Source organism: Pseudophryne corroboree, unplaced genomic scaffold (assembly GCF_028390025.1).
Source record: "Pseudophryne corroboree isolate aPseCor3 unplaced genomic scaffold, aPseCor3.hap2 scaffold_1686, whole genome shotgun sequence".
NCBI classification, from domain to species: Eukaryota; Metazoa; Chordata; class Amphibia; order Anura; family Myobatrachidae; genus Pseudophryne; species Pseudophryne corroboree.
Genome location: NW_026968322.1, coordinates 34,037 through 47,063, shown reverse-complemented (window position 1 = coordinate 47,063; position 13,027 = coordinate 34,037).

Here is a 13,027-nt window from a genome sequence, read left to right as displayed (position 1 = left end):
GGATGCCTACTTACATGTTCCGTTTAGCCACTGCATCAAGCTACCTGAGGTTTGCAATTCAGGATTGTCATTACCAATTTCAGACGTTGCCGTTTGGTCTGTCCACGGCTCCGAGGATTTTCACCAGGGTGATGGCGGAAATGATGGTTCTCCTTCGCAAGCAAGGAGTCACAATTATCCCGTACTTGGATGATCTCTTGATAAAGGCGAGATCCAGGGACCAGTTGTTGCAAAACATTGCACTCTCCCTGACAGTTCTTCAACAACATGGTTGGCTCCTAAACTTGCCAAAATCGCAGTTGGTCCCAATGACGCGGTTGTTGTTTTTGGGAGTGATACTGGACACAGAAGAGGTTTTCTTCCAGTGGAAAGGCTATGGAGATCCAGAGTCTGGTCAAACAAATTCTGAAACCAGCAAGAGTGTTAATCCATCAATGCATTCGGTTGCTGGGGAAGATGGTTGCGGCCTACGAGGCCATTCAGTTTGGCAGGTTCCATGCTAGAGTGTTCCAGTGGGACCTGTTGGACAAGTGGTCCGGATCCCACCTACACATGCACCGGAGGATAATCCTGTCTTCCAAGACCAGAATATCACTCCATTGGCGGCTGCACAGTTCTCACCTCCTAGAAGGGCGATGGTTCGGGATCCAGGACTGGATCCTAGGGACCACGGATGCAACCCTCCGAGGCTGGGGAGCAGTCACACAGGGGGAAAACATCCAAGGAAGATGGTCAAGTCGGGAAAGTTGTCTCCACATAAATGTTCTGGATTTAAGGGCCATTTAATAACTGCAGACACAGTACGCACTGGGACGGGTGCCCAGCATCCTCTACGGACTAAGAGAAAAGGATTTACCGGTAGGTATTAAAATCCTAGTTTCTCTAACGTCCTAGAGGATGCTGGGGACTCCGTAAGGACCATGGGGATAGACGGGCTCCGCAGGAGACATGGGCACTTTAAGAAAGACTTTAGTTCTGGGTGTGCAGTGGCTCCTCCCTCTATGCCCCTCCTCCATACCTCAGTTTGATACTGTGCCCAGTGGAAACTGTGTGCTTTTCAGGAGCTCTCCTGAGCTTTCTGACAGAAAGTATTTTGTTTGGTTTTTAATTTTCAGGGAGCACTGCTGGCAACAGACTCCCTGCATCGAGGGACTGAGGGGAGAGAAGCAGCCCTACTCTCTGAGTTGCAAGGTCCTGCTTCTTAGGTTACTGGACACCATTAGCTCCAGCGGGATTGGTACGCAGGATCTCACCCTCGCCGTCCGTCCCAGAGCCGCGCCGCCGTCCCCCTCGCAGAGCCAGAAGATAGAAGCCGGGTGAGTATGAGAAAAGAGACTTCAGCGGTGGCAGAAGACTTCATGATCTTCACTGAAGTAACGCACAGCACTGCAGCTGTGCGCCATTGCTCCCATACACCTCACATACTCCGGTCACTGTAAGGGTGCAGGGCGCAGGGGGGGCACCCTGGGCAGCAATATAAACCTCTTTTTGGAAAAAATATAACATATATACAGCTGGGCACTGTATATATGTATGAGCCCCCGCCAATTTTACAGTTTAAGCGGGACAGAAGCCCGCCGCCGAGGGGGCGGGGCTTCTCCCTCAGCACTCACCAGCGCCATTTTTTCTCCACAGCACCGCTGAGGCAGCTCCCGAGACTCTCCCCTGCTGAAACCACGGTAGACAAGAGGGTTGAAAAGAGGGGGGGGGGCACATAATTCGGCGCAAATTACATACAGCAGCACTACTGGGCAAACATTAAGTTACTGTGTTATTCCTGGGTTATATAGCGCTGGGGTGTGTGCTGGCATACTCTCTCTCTGTCTCTCCAAAGGGCCTTGTGGGGAAACTGTTTTCAGAAAAAGCATTCCCTGTGTGTGTGGTGTGTCGGTACATGTGTGTCGACATGTCTGAGGAAGAAGGCTATATTAGAGAGGAGCGGGAGCAAATTAATGTGGTGTCTCTGCGACAGCTGATTGGATGGATATGTGGAATGTTTTAAATGCTAGTGTAAACTCAGTGCACAAAAGATTAGACAAGGCTGAAGCTTCGGGACAGTCAGGGTCTGAACCCATGCCTGATCCTATGTCGCAGGGACTGTCAGGGTCTCATAAGCGCCCACTATCCCAGATTGTTGACACAGATACTGACACGGATTCTGACTCCAGTGTCGATTACGATGATGCAAAGTTACAGCCAAAATTGGCAAAATCCATTCGATATAGGATTATGGCAATAAAAGATGTTTTGCACATCACAGAGGAACCCCCTGTCCCTGACAAGAGGGTACATATGTACAAGGGAAAGAAGCCTGAGGTAACCTTTTCCCCTCACACGAGTTATGTGAAAAAGCCTGGGAATCTCCAGATAAAAGACTACAGATTTCCAAAAGGATTCTTATGGCGTATCCTTTCCCATCAATGGATAGGTTAAGATGGGAATCCTCCCCTAGGGTGGACAAAGCATTAACACGCTTATCCAAGAAGGTAGCCCTCCCGTCCCAGGATACGGCTACCCTCAAAGAGTCTGCTGACCGCAAACAGGAGATAACCCTGAAGTCCATTTATACACATTCGGCTACCTTACTCAGACCGGCAATTGCGTCGGCCTGGGTGTGTAGTGCTGTAGCAGCATGGACGGATACCTTATCTGAGGGGATGGATACCCTAGATAAGGATACTATTTTATTGACCCTGGGGCATATAAGAGATGCTGTCCTATATGTGTGTATGCAAAGTACAGGTGGTGCTGCAGGGCTCACACCCTTTTACTTGTCTTGTAGAGCAACTCTGGAGCTGTTATTGGATCCATCTGCTGCAGGCCTTCCCCCAGGAATGCTTGCACTAGTTGTTGCATTTGGTTTGTTGTTTGGGGGTGCTTCAGTATTAGGCAGCCTTCTGCCCTCCCACATTCATCTGAAAATGTGTTCTCCCTGCAGTTGTTGTCCCCAGATGAGAGTTCCCTTGTGCTTCCTCAGTTGAATCTCCTTAACTTGACGGGCGTGTGCCCGAGCAGCCGCCCTCCACAGCCAGGGCCGGATTAAGCCTTCAGGGGGCCTGGGGTACTTTAGATAGGGGGGCCCTCTTATCAGAACTACCCCCCTGGTAATGTCCATTATGTGTGTGCCTGCTCCTCCCACTACAGCAATTCGCTGTACCCACATCCAGAGCCAGATTTAGACCATCAGTGTAGGTCCCCCCTCCCTCGATTGAATGCAGTTTCACACACACACACACACACACACACACACACACACACACACACACACACACATACTGCCCCCATAGCTGAACACATACATACTGCCCCCATAGCTGCACACACACACTGCCTTACTGACATGGACACCTCTTACTGACAGATACCACTTACTGACATGTCACAGACGCATCTTACTGATACAAACACTGACACACATACACTTAATGACACAGACACCGCTTACTGACAGACACCCTTACTGACACAGACGAACACACCTTACTTACACACCACTTACTGGCATATGCATACTTAGAGCCACCCCTTAGTGATACAGATACAAGTTACTGATACAAACATTTACTGACAACCCTTACTGACACAAACACTTACTGAAACACACACTTATTGACACAGAGTCCACCTACTGACAGATATCCCCTACTGACACTATTTACTGACACATTATCATACATATCTACAGGCACACCTTACTGACAGAGAAAACTTACTAACACAGATACCCCTTACTGACACACACAACACACTTATTCACACAGATACGACTGACTGACTGACTGACTGTCTGACATAGACACCACTTATTGGCTGATACCTCTTACTGACACACAAACCTACTGACATGCACACACTAACACACTTACTGACACAAAAACACACACTGACACACTTACTGACATACACACTTCATGGCATACATTCAGTAGCGGATCTTGCCACGGGCAAGCAGGACTTTTGCCCGGGGCGCCGCCTTCCTCTGGGAAGGGAAACTAGACGCGTACGCGTCTAGTTTCCCTTCGTGGAGAGGTCCTTTACTGTGCGGTGCGCGATGATGTCATCGCGCACCGCGCATCATTCCAGTCTGTACAGGGGGCGTAAATGCACGCCCCCTGTATGAAGCCACACACCCCCAATGCCGCCCGGGGCGCCAGAAGCCCCGGAACCGGCCCTGCATACATTCACACAGAAGATGACACTGTGTGGGATTGGCACTCGCCTTTTCAAAATCCAGATTTCTTTACTTGTTTGACCTTTGCCACTTTTTATCAGCTGCAGTCAGAGGTCTGTTCATTCTCTGCTTCAATCCGCTTGGTCTGTCTCTCCTCAGAGAGACGCTGGGAGGAGGTGTGGTCTGCTACTGCTGTACACTGTACAGTAGCTGCGTAACCCTTCGTGCTGCCACTCAGCGATGCAGAATGACTTCAGTGTGCAAGACAGCAGGGGGCGGTTGTGTCAGAGGCAGGACAGCTCTAGCTGGGGCAGTGGCAAACGCAGGATTTTTGTTGGGGGTTTCCGTACATGTATGTACTGTAGGATATAGATATATATATATATATATATATATATATATATATAGTTACATACATATACAGATGCAGCAGTGCCCGGCACTCTCAACAATATTTACAATGGCCCATAAGGATTTAATAGCAGACATAGTGGAGGCGGCACTCAACGGACATCATGAGGCAAACAAAAATCACTGTACCAACCACATGTACAGCACTAACGTTTCGGAACATTAAGCCTTCATCAGTGAACTCTGATGAAGGAATAAAGTTCTAATACGTTAGTATTTGCGTTATGAAGTCCATTGAGTGCCGCCCCCACTATATGATAGATAGATTTTACTTTTTTTTCCCCCTGGTAAAAAAAAAGGCAGGGGCAATCAGATTTTATTTAAAAAAAAAAAAAACTATATACAAGGTCACGGTATACCAATGTGTCGAAGCTACGGGCTCCTGACTTTTTAAACGAATGAAATGAAAAAAAAAAAAAAACATCTTTCAGCAGCGCTGATGATCGTCGGTCAGGGGGGCCCCCTAAGATTAGAGGGCCTGGGGTACTGACCCCCTGTGACCCCCCCTTAATCCGGCTCTGTCCACAGCCCTATCCCAACACATACTTATCTTGCATATGAGATCTCTTGATCATGAAGATAGTTCTCACAGGGTGAGGTTCATCCATTACATTTTAAAGTAGGAAGGTACAAATTACATATTCGAATTACATATATGTGCTGGATTCAAATGTTTTCCCCCCTTCCTTTCTCAATTGTGCCCATCAGCAGCTATTCTTATGTTGCTGCCAATGGTTGTGACACATTTTTTTCTTCTGTGGGGTACACTGGACTCCACAAGGATTCACATTGGGGTGTAGAGTAGGATCTTGATCTGAGGCACCAACAAGCTCAAAGCTTTTGACTGTTCCCAAGATACTCAGCGCCCCCTCCTCTATAACCTCGCTTCCATGAACAGGGAGCTCAGTTTGTAGTTGGTGCCTTCAGTAGCAGGCCACTTAACAGGGGGCTGCCTCAGGCATCCTATTCTTAGCTATTAATTTTGACAAGAAAAGAAGAACTTTTTTAATAAGAATCTACAAGGGCTGCAGCAGGCTAGGTCTAATAGACATATTTACTGCAGCTCCATCACTCCCAGCGGCACAGTATACTCCAGTGCCCCGGTTGCTGGGTCACTGCAGCGGAGGCTCCGGTTTCTTCCTAAGGTCAGTCACACACACACCGCCCTCCGGGATCACGAGGCCGCTGATGAAAGGGTGGTAAGGGGCTTCTGTGCCCACTTTATACCGTGATCCAGCGTGGCTGTAGGGGGCGGGCCGTGTGCGCACTGGCGTGGACACTGATTACTGGGCAGCTGCTCCACTAGCCACCAGGGACAGTTAAGGAGCACAGCTCTGGGGGTTTTTCTCCTATATTAACCCCATTTTGTACTACCCGCAGTGCATTGTGATAGGTAATAGGGCCTGATTCAGGTTGGATTGCAATCGCAATAAGCAATCCAACTGCAAAAATTGCTAAGAGCATACGCATCCGCCTGCAGATAATGCGATCGATTCTGCCTGTCAATCGGTGCAGGGGGGGGGGGGGGGTCAACAACACTCCATTTCCAAGTCGGAGATGGAGCGGTGCGGGGGCAGGGTTTCAATATTGGGTCGGCAACGGAGAAACAGGAGGCGTGGTCAGAGCGGCTGCATGACATCACATGGGCCGGACTCCGCCAGTGGAGCCCCAGCGTCATGCAGTAGATTTTGTAGAGGCCGGGGAGGACTTCTGTTCCTGGGAGCTAGCTGTGTTGTGCATCTTTTTTCCTCTGCCCCTACCTCTGGCAAGAAAGGACGCACCTCGCACTTTCTTGTTTCTTTGTGACCGAAAGGACTGCATTTGATAATGCAGAGCTTTCTTATGCTGTGAGGGAACATAAGGTAAAAAATTTGATTTTCCAGCTGTAGCTGTGCGTGTTAATGCTTTGTCCATCCTAGGGGAGGATTCCCATCGTAACCTATCCGTTGATGGGAAAGGATACGCCATAAGAATCCTTTTGGAAATCTGCAGTCTTTTATCTGGAGATTCCCAAGCTTTTTCACATAACTCGTTCAGCTCGTGTGAGGGGGGAAAGGTTACCTCAGGCTTCTTTCCCTTGTACATATGTACCCTCTTGTCAGGGACAGGGGGTTCCCCTGTGATGTGCAAAACATCTTTTATTGCCATAATCCTATATCGAATGGATTTTGCCAATTTTGGCTGTAACTTTGCATCAACGTAATCGACACTGGAGTCAGAATCCGTGTCGGTATCTGTGTCAACAATCTGGGATAGTGGGCACTTATGAGACCCTGACAGTCCCTGCGACATAGGATCAGGCATGGGTTGAGACCCTGACTGTCCCAAAGCTTCAGCCTTGTCTAATCTTTTGTGCAATGAGTTTACACTAGCATTTAAAACATTCCACATATCCATCCAATGAGGTGTCGGTGGAGACACCACATTCATTTGCTCCCGCTCCTCTCTAATATAGCCTTCTTCCTCAGACATGTCGACACACGTGTACCGACACACCACACACACAGGGAATGCTTTTTCTGAAGACAGTTTCCCCACAAGGCCCATTGGAGAGACAGAGAGAGAGAGTATGCCAGCACACACCCCAGCGCTATATAACCCAGGAATAACACAGTAACTTAATGTTTGTCCAGTAGCGCTGCTGTATGTCATTTGCGCCGAATTATGTGCCCCCCCTCTCTTTTCAACCCTCTTGTCTACCATGGTATAAGCAGGGGAGAGTCCGGGCAGCTTCCTCTCAGCGGTGCTGTGGAGAAAAAATGGCGCTGCTGAGTGCTGAGGGAGAAGCCCCGCCCCCTCGGCGGCGGGCTTCTGTCCCGCTTAAACTGTAAAATTGGCAGGGGCTCATACATATACAGTGCCCAGCTGTATATATGTTATATTTTTGCCAAAAAGAGGTTTATATTGCTGCCCAGGGCGCCCCCCCTGCGCCCTGCACCCTTACAGTGACCGGAGTATGTGAGGTGTATGGGAGCAATGGTGCACAGCTGCAGTGCTGTGCGTTACCTCAGTGAAGATCATGAACTCTTCTGCCGCCTCTGAAGTCTTCTTTTCTTCTCATACTCACCCGGCTTCTATCTTCTGAATCTGCGAGGGGGACGGCGGCGCGGCTCTGGGACGGACGGCGAGGGTGAGATCCTGCGTAGCAATCCCTCTGGAGCTAATGGTGTCCAGTAGCCTAAGAAGCAGGACCTTGCAACTCAGAGAGTAGGGCTGCTTCTCTCCCCTCGGTCCCTCGATGCAGGGAGTCTGTTGCCAGCAGTGCTCCCTGAAAATTAAAAACCTAACAAAATACTTTCTGTCAGAAAGCTCAGGAGAGCTCCTGAAAAGCACCCAGTCTCAACTGGGCACAGTATCAAACTGAGGTATGGAGGAGGGGCATAGAGGGAGGAGCCAGTGCACACCCAGAACTAAAGTCTTTCTTAAAGTGCCCATGTCTCCTGCGGAACCCGTCTATCCCCATGGTTCTTACGGAGTCCCCAGCATTCTCTAGGACATTAGAGAAACTAGAATTTTAATACCTACCGGTAAATCCTTTTTTTCTTAGTCCGTAGAGGATGCTGGGCACCCGTCCCAGTGTGTACTGTGTCTGCTGTTATTAAATGGCCCTTAACTCCAGAACATCTATGTGGAGACAACTTTCCCGACTTGAGCATCTTCCTTGGACGTTTTCCCCCTGTGTGACTGCTCCCCACCTCGAAAGGGTTGCATCCGTGGTCCCTAGGATCCAGTCCTGGATCCCGAACCATCGCCCCTCTAGGAGGTGAGAACTGTGCAGCCACCAATGGAGTGAGATTCTGGTCTTGGAAGACAGGATTATCCTCCGGTGCATGTGTAAGTGGGATCCGGACCACTTGTCCAACAGGTCCCACTGGAACACTCTGGCATGAAACCTGCCAAACTGAATGGCCTCGTAGGCCAAAACCATTTTCCCCAGCAACCGAATGCATTGATGGATTAACACTCTTGCTGGTTTCAGAATTTGTTTGACCAGACTCTGGATCTCCATAGCCTTTCCACTGGAGGAAAACCTCTTCTGTGTCCAGTATCACTCCCAAAAACAACAACCGCGTCATTGGGACCAACTGCGATTTTGGCAAGTTTAGGAGCCAACCATGTTGTTGAAGAACTGTCAGGGAGAGTGCAATGTTTTGCACCAACTGGTCCCTGGATCTCGCCTTTATCAGGAGAACATCCAAGTACGGGATAATTGTGACTCCTTGCTTGCGAAGGAGAACCATCATTTCCGCCATCACCCTGGTGAAAATCCTCGGAGCCGTGGACAGACCAAATGGCAACGTCTGAAATTAGTAATGACAATCCTGAATTGCAAACCTCAGGTAGCTTGATGCAGTGGCTAAATGGGAACATGTAAGTAGGCATCCTTTAAGTTTACCAAAACCATGAAATCTCCTTCCTCCGGACTGGAGATCACTACCGTGAGAGATTCCATCTTGAAATTGAATTTCTTTAGGTAGAAATTGAGGGATTTCAGATTTCAGATTGGTCTGACTGAGCAGTCCGGCTTCGGGACCACGAAGCGGCTTGAATAAAAACCTTCTCCCTGCTGACTAAGGCTGATTTGAACAATCGGTGAGGGGGAACGTCTTGAAACCCCAGTTTGTACCCTTGGGACACTATTTATAAAACCCATGAGTCCAGGTCCGAATGAATCCAGAACTGACTGAAGAGTTTTAGACGTGCCCCCACTGGTGCGGGCTCCTGCAAGAAAGCCCTAGCGTCATGCAGTGGATTTGGCAGAAGCAGAGGACAATCTCTGCTCCTGCAATCTTGAAGAGGCTACAGACCTCTTCCCTCTTCTCCTTCCTCTACCTGCAAAGAAAGGGGAATCTTAACTTCTTGCATATCTATTGGGCCGAAATGACTGCATCAGATAATGATGCGTCTTTATCCGTTGAGAGGGAACATAGTGCAAGAAGGTTGACTTACCTGCGGGAGCTGCCGAGATCAAATTAACTAGGCCGTCGCCAAACAAGGCTTCACCTTCATAGGGAAGAGACTCCCTTTCTTCTTGGAGTCAGTATCAGCATTTCCTTGGTGAATCCAGATATACAGGGAATGGGGGGAAGGGGATGTGTTCTGCACCAGCTATTAAATTCTAAATATTTGTATGAAGAGGCCCCAATAAATGTCCATCAGTTATATTAAATATTAATTGTAGGACGTTCGGGGGTGCTACCAGAGACAAGTAATGTTATGCAGGAAAGGAGAAGAGAAAAGAATGTCTCTTTTGCTGGCGCACAAATGATGATTTAAAAATTAACTTTTAATAAATTTGTTAAAATTGTCTAAACACGAAATAAAGTACAATAAGTTTGTATAATGTAATTACCATATATAATAAATGGAAATACATTTATTAATATCAAGGTTCGCTACCTGTGTTGTGTCTTTATTATTGATCCAAATTGACTATATCAATTAGTCTGATATTGAATTACTGGACACTATGTAATATTAGTTGAATGTATATTAGTAATTCACTTGACAAATGTCAGAACCTGGCAATAGTTCTACATATCATACACTTACAGCACTCTTTCCACAATATTTTCCCTTTATTCCAGATCAAATGGTATAATCCCCCACAGTAATTATTCCTGTTGTAGTATAGTACAGTATGGTTGCTGGGGACGTCTTTAATGAAAAGAGAGGGAACATCTAATGTGTCTCCTTATGGGTAAAATACTTGCAAGCTAAGTGCTATGAATAGCATCAGCATGTAGATAAATGCTGAGTGTTAGGTGAGTAATGCAGATAAATAGGGATATCTAATAATTCTACAGAATAGTGGGTGAATTATTAGATATCCCTATTTATCTGCACCTCTAAGCACACTATTTGACTGTTCACACCCTGCTGTGCCTATTACCCATCTCCTCCACCACCCTCAACACTGACCCACACATCATTCACCCACAAAGATACAATAAAGGTAGTTTGGATAAATTAGCTAAATGAAATGGATTTAACCAATTTATCTAAATGACCATTTTTGGATGTTTTCCAGTGTTTGGGAGCAAATGGTCAATTGTCATTTGCTGCCACATATTAGCATAATTTTGTTTCAACTAGAAAAAAAAATTGGACAGATAATCTAAGTGTGGATCCAGTTTAATGCTGATTTCAGAGCCAACTATAGACTTGATTGAGGTACTGTGTCCCCGGTACCAAATACCAATTAAAATAATATTGTGAGGTGTGAGGTGTTCAAAAAAGACTGAAAATGAGTGGAAATTATGGTTATTGAGGTTAATAATACTATGGGATCAAAATTACCCCCAAATTCTATGATTTAAGCTGTTTTTTAGGGTTTTTTGAAAAAAACACCCGAATCCAAAACACACCCGAATCCGACAAAAAAATTTCGGTGAGGTTTTGCCAAAACGCGTCCGAACCCAAAACACGGCCGCGGAACCGAACCCAAAACCAAAACCCGAAAAATTTCCGGTGCACATCACTACTTAATTAGAACTTCGGTCAATGTGAATTAACCATTGGACTCAACCATGGTTATCCTTAAAACCCAGGGGTCTATTTAAGATCGATCTTAATCGATGTTGGGCTTCCAGGTTGAAAAAAACACACATTTACTAACATTTTAAAATTTATATAAAAAATCATCTGTTCGTAAATGCAGTGCACATGGTTTTGCCCAACTGCTAACAAAATTCCTGCTGCGATCAACTTGGAATTACCCCCATCGATTGATGTTTTCACACTGCTCGTTCCAACCCCAAAAACTATGAAGAGGATGGGGGCATATACGCAGGGTCCATCCTGTGCATGTGCCTACATTTTCTCCGGGTGCCCCGCAGAAAATGCGAATGCCTCTGCCTGTCAATCAGTAGAGGGCGTACCTTCGCAGGTATATCGCGATCATGAGCCATGTCTCCCATTTTTGTCATTATAGGTGCTCTGTGAGCTGCTGACCATGCCCCAGCCCCTCTGTCTCCCGTGAATAGACATTGGGGCTTATTCAGACCAGATCGCTTCAATTTATTTTCACCCAGCGGGCAATCAGGTCTGCACTGCACATGCGTATGCGCCACAATGCGTAGGTGCGACGGTCCGGAGATCACAAGAAGATTGACAAGAAGAGGGTGTTTGTGTGGGTGGCAACTGAATGTTTCTAGGGAGTGTCCGGAATAACACTGGAGGGACCCGGCGTTTTGTGGGAGGATTTGTGACGTCACCTCAATGGCTGAGTAAGTGCTGAGCTGTGCAGCTCTTGTGCACATGTGATCACACACCTGCACAGCAAATTTTCCCTTCCGCTGTAGGCGGCAACCACCTGATCACAGGGATGCAAAAAACACACCCTAGCGATCAGGTCTGAATTACCCACAATGTGCAAGCTACAGGGAGCCTTCCACCCCCCCCCCTTCCCCATGACTATGGGACACTGGGGGGGGGGGTTGTTTGGGTTAGCTGGACATTCCCAAAAACAGTGACTGTCCTGCAAAAATTGGGTTAGTTGGGAGGTATGTGCAAATACATTTATTGTTTTGCATGCAGGGTAAATACTGGCTTCTTTGACATTTAGCCACAAATGCTGCACAGTTGAATTACAGTATTACACTGCAATTAACAGTTATGCTAGGACATTCCTTCTCCCAAAATCTACCTCTCTCTGCATGTTACATCTGTCCCACAGTGGCGTGCGGTGAGGTCAGTGGCTAGTGAGGCACTACAGCCATAATGTCCGCCGAATCCTGCCGATGACCCTTAGCCAATGCCCGCTACTGCCTCTGAGCCGATACCCACTGCCACCGCCAATGGCTTACAAACTCTCCCACAATCAACTGACCCAGCCCTCCACCACTAATTTCTATCTCAGTCCGATGCCGCCAATGCCCGCTGCCTGCCTGCTCATGTGATATATTATAAATTTTTAAAGAAAAAAAATGAGTGTTTGGGACTGGGAAGGGTGAGGGAGGAGGACATGAATGCAATTTTGTTGTCCAGGGCTTCCATTAACTTAAAGGAGAAGGGTCTGAATGGGTTAAAAAAAATGTGTGAGGTCCCCCCTCCTTAGTATAACCAGCCTCTTTGAGCCGGTCCTGGTTATTTAAATACTGGGGGAAAAATTGGACAGAGGTTCCCCGTATTTAGACAACCAGCACCGGGCTCTTAGACGGGTCCTGGTTCCAAAAATACGTGGGACAAAAGATGTAGGGGTCCCCCATATTTTTAAAACCAGCACCGGGCTCCACTAGCCAGAGAGATAATGCCACAGCCAGGGGACACTTTTATGTAGGTCCCTGCGGCCCTGGCATTACCCCTCCAACTAGTCACCCCTGGCCGGGGTTCCCTGGAGGAGTGGGGACCCCTTAAATCAAGAGGTTCCTCCCCTCGAGGCACCCAAGGGCCAGGGGTGAAGCCCGAGGCTGTCCCCAGCACCCCTGGGTGGTGGGCGACGGG